This window comes from Vulpes vulpes, chromosome 12, assembly GCF_048418805.1.
Source record: "Vulpes vulpes isolate BD-2025 chromosome 12, VulVul3, whole genome shotgun sequence".
Lineage (NCBI taxonomy): Eukaryota > Metazoa > Chordata > Mammalia > Carnivora > Canidae > Vulpes > Vulpes vulpes.
This window is the reverse complement of record NC_132791.1, coordinates 118,483,658-118,492,164: the sequence shown is the minus strand read 5'-3', so window position 1 is coordinate 118,492,164 and position 8,507 is coordinate 118,483,658. Positions and strand designations below refer to the sequence as shown.

The window sequence follows — 8,507 nt, the reverse complement described above, 5'->3', positions numbered from 1 at the left end:
CCTCAACTAGAAATCTAGTACAAGGTAATGAGAGTGCGTGCATCTCAGGGTCAGTGTGAGAATTATCCATATATGGCTCCCAGAGCAGACTCCCACATGCGTTAGCTGCTACTCCTCTTGTTAGCCTTCCTTGGGGTGGGTAGCTAGGGATGAGGGGCTCAGGAAGGGTACTGTGTTTTCCCTTTCCAGTAGACCTTGTCCCCACTATGTGTCCAAGACTTAGAATGAATGAATGAATGAATGAATGAATGAATGAATGAATGAATAGCACCGAGCATAGGAGTATGCAGGATGCAAGACCCCAAGTACTTACCTTCTAGTTGAGCAGCCAGGACAGCCATCCCAGGGAGAATGTTCCATGGGCCAGTAGCAGCTGGAACTCAGAGGTGGATCGTAGAAGGCCATCAGCACCTGGAGTTCTGGGAGGGAAAGACCAGCTGTCTGAGCTTAGGGAGACCCCAGATACCCCCAAACAGTCCTGCCCTCTAGTGAATACCTATGGGATTGAGGCCCGAAGGGATGGTATGCAAGGGAGTATAGGGGCCACAATTCACTGGATTTACCCTCAATTAACTCTCCCAAGCTTTGATGCATAGTTAAGATTTCCCAGGTGACTTTGGTCCCAGAGTATGAACCAAAGGATTTTTTTACTGTTCGTGGCTGGTGGTCTGAAAGTCACAAAGCCAGGGTGCCTGGGTGACTCATTTGGTTAAGTGATTGCTTTCAGCTCAAATCATAATCTCAGGGTCTTGGAATCCAGCCCTGTGTCAGGCTCCTTGCACAGTGGGGAGTTGGCTTCTCCCTCTCCTTCTCTTCTCTCTCTCTCTCTCTCTCTCAAATACATAAATAAAATCTTAAAACGAAAAAAAAAAAGAAAAAGTCACAAAGTCATGATTTTTTTTTTTCCCTTAGAACTAGAGCGGCTTTAGGAACGAACATTTTTACCAGTGATTTTATAGAGGGGAAGCTAAAGGTCAGAGAGTCGAAATGGCTTTCCTAAGTCTGCCGAGCTTCTCTCCCCAGTGTGTCCCTTTATTGCTTGTCACTGACTCTCCATCCTCACCACTGGTAGAGAGGAACGGAAATCACTTTTCCAGTTTGAGGGAATTCAAAGTAAGAGCTAAGACCCAGACTGGTGAAGGGGCCTACCCGAAGCCCCCTGCAGGTCACCAACAGAACCGGTCAACCCAGGGCCTCTGACCTCAGTCCAGAACTTTTCCCCAAAGGTTAGCTGCTACCCTTCCTGCCCACCTCCCCTCCCTGCACACCCCAACTGGCCCACTGTCCAGACACCCTGATCCTCTGCAACTGGAGCCTCCGGGAGCAGAGATGCTCCTGCTCGGCAGTGATGCTCCTGCTCGGGATGGAGGGGAGCCTACCCCCTGCACGGAGCACCTGGCGGGGAAGCTGGCCTTCCAAACCACCCTTTGTCATCTGCTCCTCTAAAGCAGAACACACTGCACGCAGCCTGAGAAGGAGCCCTGAGTGCCAGGGAGGCTCCAAGTCGGTATCAAGAGGATTTTCATAAACACAACTGTCTGTGTCTGGGCAGCCATGTGGAAAGTTGCAATATAACCCACTGATGTCATGTGGCAGGGGAAACAAGATTTCCAGAGGCAGCCGTGCTGCTCTTTCCAACCTCCGCGTGGAGCAGAATCCCAGACAGGCTTTTGAAAGAAAGGGAAGGGAGAAAAAAAAAAAAATCTGCAACAAATTGCAAAACAAAACCCTGGTTTCAAGGTCCACGAGGAAGGGCAGCAGGGAAAGGGGTTGGGGAGAGCCTGGAGTCAGGGGGAAGCATGCCGGGCTGTGGGTCACCCTGAGGCCTCTGTTCTGTGGGAAGGTATGGGCAGCCTCCCAAAGGCCCTGGTGTGCGTGGACCTCCCCCGGCCGTCCATCACCTCGGATCCCTGGACCTCAGAATCACCTGTTTCTCTCCCCTTGAGTGGACTACACTGAGCCTCCTCCAGACCCTCTCCTGATTTTTAAAACCTCCAGATTGCAGACTCCTGGCACACCATTCCACCACCAGTTCTGATATCGTGTCTAAAGTCTAACTCACATTCAGGCTGCTGTGGTTTCAACATGGTCCTAGTCCCACACCGGGGTGGTAGGGGGACGGGGTGTCCTTCCTTCTCTGTTGGTGTCTCACAAAATGTTACCTCGCTTCTCCACTGGCTCTGATGGCTGGCACACCTTGGGCCACGTCAATTCACCTGCCTACTCTGGGCTTTTCTTATTTCCACCATGGGGTGCAGGCAGGATATGGTATTCAGGGTTCCTTTTAGTTCAAAAAGTCTATCCTTTTATAACTATTTACACATAAGGAGTAGCAGAGTGGTGTAGATTACATAAAGGATATTGCATGGTTTTATGAGTACTTCTGGGGATCTTCTTCAAATTATAAAGTAATCATTCTAATGGCAGAAAACTTGAAAACCAAGATTAAGCATTAAACAAACAAACAAACACCTGTTTCTCAAATACCACCCAGATATAATTTCTCTTAACTTTTGGAATGTGTTTTTCTAGTCTTGCATATCCATATATTTTTAAGTAGAAATATTATACTATAATAAGGTTCTACTGTTCTGTAATCATTTTGGAATACACCATACAGGTTTTTTTCTTGTGTGGATATTCTCCCGCAACATGGCATTTTCTTAACATTTATTCTTTTTTTCTCATGATTTTTAATATTCAGGAAAATTGCAAATGAGGAAACACAAATGGCCAGAACCTATGAAAAATACTTTGCCTTGAGAATAATCAAAGGAAAGCAACGTGATGTTATTTTCACATATCAGATTAGTATAGTTTTGTTTTGTTTTGTTTTAAGCTGACACTAGGTTCAGGTTCTTTACCTAGATGAAGAAATGGAGAATATTTTATATGGCTGAAGGCTGGGAATCTATCTATCTGGAAGAGTTTTTTTTTGTATCAAGATATGAAATATGTACGATTGTTGACTTGCCAGTTCTATTTCTGGGAATTGACCCTGTGAGAGTAACCACCTAAGCATGAAAAGATAGAAGTACGAGGATGTTTGCTGAAGCGTTGTTTATAAAAGCAAAATTTTCGTGACAACCTAAGTTTCAGGCAGTAGCAGGATGCTTAAGATAAGCATGAGATCTATGAAATGGGAAAATAGTATGCAGTCATTAAAAATGATAATGCAGCTCTATGTGTATTGACTGGAAAAGATGTCTTGGGAATTTTGTGGAGTGAAAAAAAATCAGATAACAGAACAGCATACAAAGTCTGAGCCCATCAGTGTAAATTTATATGCACAAATCTGTATGTGTGTCTTAGATAACGAAATGCCCCAAGCACTGCTGGCTTCAGATAGGAGAGGCTTAAGGGTGGCAGTCTGGTTGAGGGTGGGGCGAGGAGAGGATTAAGGACTCACTTTGAAACTGCATTTGCCAACTAGCCATCAAGTTTTCATGTGTGTGTGTGTGTGTGTGTGTGTTTTCTTAGAATGTACATTCATTTGTACAGAGAGGGACGCTGATATGGAGATTAGGAGCACCTCCATCTGCCGACAGGTGTTGCCCAAAATATTAGCAGTGATTATCTCTTGAAGGTGGGATTCAGTATGCCTTAATATCTTCTTCGAGTTTTTAGTATTATTTAAATACTTTTTAAAAAGGATTTTGCAGTATTTGCTGTAGGGAAGGCTCACAAGTGCTGTTTTCTTTCTTTCTTTCTTTCTTTCTTTCTTTCTTTCTTTCTTTCTTTCTTTCCTTCCTTCCTTCCTTCCTTCCTTCCTTCCTTCCTTCTTTCTTTCTTTCTTTCTTTCTTTCTTTCTTTCTTTCTTTCTTTCTTTCTTTCTTTCATAATATCCCGAGAGCTCAGATTTCTGTGTCCCCTGTCTGCAATCTTAACTTCTCTCACCTTGCTCTTGCCCTTCCTCCAAGAACCCCAGTCACCTCCTGCCAAGTTTGGGGTATCTTGGTAGGTGCAAGCTTGTGGGCAAGCTCCAGGCTCACAGTCTACCTGCTTAGAACTCCTGCACAGTCTGCCTCTCCCCCACCACCGGCAGAAGGATGGTGTTCACACATTTCCATCCAGGCTGAGCAGGGACACCTTTGACCTTTGTCCCTTGCCTTCCTCTGCCATCCTTTTCTTAGACTTGTCTCTTAGGCTCTGATTCGACCAGAGGGCACTCACTGGATGTGGAAACTCCTGCCATCGCCTCCACTCCTACCCTCATATCCTATTCTGATAATACCCAACTTGGCATCTGACTTTGCTGTCTTTCATTTTTGACTTTGCTGCTGCCGGGCAGTTTCAAGTCATCCCCACCGTCCCAAGTGTGACAGAGCTCTATCCTACTGAGAGAACTGTTTTCAACAGTTCAAAAAACACCTACTGTGTGCTCCTTAGGTGTTCAAGCCCTGGGTTGGTTCTTCTGGGCACAGAAACTGTGAGTATAGGTCTTTACTCTAGAGGGAGGCACAGGGCCTCTGATAACAGCTGACACTGAAAGTCTGTAACTGCCAGGCATTGTTCTAGATGCTTTACATGTATTATCTCATTTAACCCTCGCTATAACCCTGTGAGGTACTATTATTATATCCATTTTGTAGAGAAGGAAACTGAGGCATAACTTCCCCAGGGTCACAGAGAATTGAGTAGTAACCCAACTCCAGAGGCATCAGTTGTAAACACCATGTGCTAGGAAAGAAAGGAGGCCACTTGTTCAGTGCCGTGGAAACATTTTTAGAAAGACTTCAGGAGTTCAGCAAAAGTGAGTCATGCATTCTTTTCACTCTCAGACTGTTGACCTACATGAGACTCAGGCAGGTGACCAGCTTCTTCTTTGCTGCCCACCTAACCAAACTTCTGCTTTTATCTCTGCCCTGGTGTGACACATCGTCTGTGACTTAGACTCCGCATCACTCTGAGTGACTGGCCTCCAGCCCCCTGTCCACCTAGCTGCACATGCATCTGAGATCCCACATCATTTGAGATCCAGCCTGCCAAGCACCCCAGAGGTCTCCTGCTTGGGTCTGGGTTTCTGCCCAATGAGCCATGAGCCCTCCCACCCTCCCACTGGAGAAGGAATGGTGAAAATTGCTCCACATCCCTTTTGCTTCCATATGTAGGCCATGTTTTCTGCAATAAAGATGTTCCAGAAAAGTTTGTCCGAACTAAATGTTTGTAAATTGAATATATTAGAATAATTAGCTAATGATACAGCAGCATCAGCTTGCATTGAGTCCTCACTACGTGCTGGGTTCTTTGCTTGTAATATCCCTTTAATTCTTAGAACACATCTAGAAGATGGGTACCATGTTCCTTATCCTGATACAACCAAGCCCAGAGAAGTTAGTTGACTTGTAAGCTAGTAGGTGGCAGAGCTGACCCCTGGCCTGGCACACAGTCTACACTGTCACTCCGCTTTATCTAGTCAAAGGAGTGTTCAGTGAATTCTTAGGCAAACAGTCTCTTAGAGAAATGAATCTATGAGCCCTGCAGGTGCGTCCCCCAGCAGGGACAGTAAAAGGTTCTCCCACTGTCCCCCCGAAGGGGGAGCTCTGCAGCTGCCCCACCTCCACCCCAAAGCACAGGTATGTGAGCATACACATGGTGCGTGCACACACACACACACACGCGCGCGCGCGCGCACACACACGTGTGGCTCCTGGTCCAGCCCATGACTGCCTCCTTTGACCAGCCAGCTGCCTGGGAACACAGGACTGAGCCACCAGGAGCCAGGGCAGTCGAGAGCAAGAAAGCTGAATAAAAGCAGCTAATACTATATCTATGATATGCAGCTTTGGTTGTAATAAACACGGCAGCTGAATATTCCCGCAGGGACTTCCTAATGGAGGAGATGGATACACTCCAGAGCAACCCCAGGGGTTTTACACGCAGCTCTGACTAAACTCCCTATAAAATCAATCCCGCCTTTTCACCAGTTGTGACAGGGTGTTCTAATATTAATCCACTCTCCTTGTCAGTCAGCTCCCCCAACAAAGGCTTTAATGATCTTTAACCAGGCATAATAAACTACACATTCAAGCACAGAACGCCTGGACCCAGGGAGCCCCCCCACCTTACGATGACAATGAGCCTGGAGACAAGGGAGACCCCCTCAGGCCCCCTGAGCTACCTCCTCTCTCCCTGCAGAGAGGGGCAGGGAGGGCAGCCTCACGGGGGCAGGGGTAGTCAGCCAGCTGGGGCTGGCTGGGGAGGTGAGGGGATGCAGGCCCGGCTCTGGTCAGACAGCCCCCTGGTTGCTGATTGTTCCAGGCAGCCCAGTTTCTACAGCCCTGCTTACCCCTTCTTCTGGGGGCAGCTCCCTTCTCCCCAGAGGAAGGTGGGCATGGGGGAGGGTCTCCGCAGCCAGGGGAAGGAATGCAGAGACCTAGACTTTGGCCTCCGTGTTGGGCCCTCCCAGCATCTCCAAACCCAGTCTGCCCAGACTTTGCACACTCCTGCTTTTCCACCTACCCCTCTCCTGCTCTTCCACTCTCCTGCTCCATCCTGCCCTGGATCCTTCCCTGGACCCTCCAGGCCAGTAGAGACCCCAGATGGGTGGACCTGGGACCAAAAGAGTGGCGGTGGCGGTTGCGGGGTGGGGTGGACAACACATAGTGACAGGACCAGAGGTCTGGGCCCCGGGGTGAGGAAATGTATGGGTGGATGAGGGCAGTCTACACCACAGAAGCCTCCGTCCTTCTACTTCTAACCCACCCCTGAGTCTTCAAGGCTGCGTGGTGTTTATGGGAGCCGAGCAGGGGCCCCACACTGGCTCTGGGGAAGCTCTGAGGCCTCCTCTCTCATACAGGAGCCTGTTTGAGAGACAGCAAGGTAAACTGCCTGGCAGCCTCGGCCTGAACCTCCCGGCAAACTCCCTCGAGCGACAGCAAGTCAGAGCCCAGAGTTTGGCCTCTGACTCCAGAAAACTACCCTAACTGGCCTGAGATGGTGAATGCAGCCAACTGGCTGCTGCTGCCCACTGAGGGGCCACTCGGCGGGACTCACCGCCCACCACACTCCCCTGCAGCCCCCCCTCACCCATTCACCCCCTACCCCCTCACCCCACCAGCCATGCAGCTTCCCCATAGCTCTGGGGGCTCCCAGAGATCAGGGTAAAGCTTGGGGAGCAGAGGCCTGCCTTCACTGTTGCAACAGAACCTGGTTACGTGCTTTTTCATGTTACCGACAAACATACTTAAGAAAAATAGGGATGTTGTAAAAACGTAGAAGGGGAGACTTGCATCCACCACCGGTAACATTTGCATGCACCGCCTTCCAGCTTGGCCTTGGTCTTGTACCAGACCTGTAAGTGTTCTCTTGCCCTGCATGGGGGAGGGAGGGATTCTAGCGCACGATTTATTGGGTGATCAGGGCGCCCGCCTTAACATTGTGTCTCCACTTTCTCAGTTATAAAAAGGAGACTGTAATAGCACTGACCTCACAAGTGGTGAGAAGGGGGAAATGGTTTTATACATGCAAAGTACTTAGAAAAGTGCCTGGTGTGGCATCCACGTGAACTGAATGCGGTGGTGGCCTCACTGATAGCATTAGTAGGAGTATTGTCACGTGTTATTATTGGTACTATCTTCCCTGTGGGGAAAGAGGAGTTGGCATGGCCATCCCCACCCCCCTGCACCCCGCAGCTCAGCTTCTGTGGGGCTGTCCAAGCACCTAGCTGTGTAACCAGTGGGCAGGATAGGGCCCAGCAGGGAGAAAAGAAAGCCAAACGGGGCTCAGCCAGGGCTCCGTCTTTGCTGGGGTGAAAGGGAAAATGCACAGCTACCTCGTCTAGTGTGGGATCCTGTGTCCCGTGTAGCTCTGCACTGGTGCCTGTGCCAGGCTGCTGCTACCTCTCCTCTTTGATCCGGCGGGGACCATTAATGCAACCCCACACCCTTTCGCCCCAGCCTCCAGGAGAGTGAGAGCCTCACCTCCCTCATCCCCGGCCCAGGTGCCTATTTGCCTGCTCTCTTAGAGCCCTTAGAACTTTCCAAGACCATCCGCATACCAGAACCCAGAAGGTCCCTGGAAAGAACCCCAGAGATCCTCTACCAGCTCGTGACAGCTCTAACAGCTCAGATTTATTCAGTGCTTACTATGTGTCAAGCCCTTTGCTAAAAGCTTTCCATATATTATCTCATTTAAGCCTCACAACAGGACCATGAGGTAAGAACCATCGTTGTCTCCACTTTATGGATGAGGCCGCGGCTCGGAGAGATTGAGTCGTCTGCCTGCAGATTGATGTCCCACTCCATCTGTCAGCAGGGTGACTTGAATTGAACTATGAAGAGATGGCCCTTTGTTCTGGAGAAACATCACTATAGACCTGTTCGTTTTCCACAGCTATTCTTCTTAGGGGACACCGGATGCCGTTGTTAACTTGAATGCTGATGAATAAAGTATTTATTTTGATCATGTAAGCTGGGTGTATTCTCTTATCTGTGACATGAAACTAAAAGGCCAATGAGTCGGAGAAACTGACTCAGACTTACCCAGAAAGGGTACGTCTTTTTCCA

The 8,507-nt window shown here is 48.8% G+C and overlaps 1 protein-coding gene across 1 annotated transcript in view; it reads right to left on the bottom strand.

Annotated features, from left to right (window-relative positions):
- Positions 1-313: 313 nt before the first annotated feature.
- The window catches only part of BUD13 (BUD13 homolog), a 499,699-nt gene continuing 491,505 nt past the window's right edge, over positions 314-8,507 (bottom strand). The window contains exon 12 of the transcript XR_011995810.1: positions 314-419. The gene's annotated coding sequence lies outside the window, so the exon portion shown is untranslated. The remainder of the gene's footprint in view (positions 420-8,507) is intronic.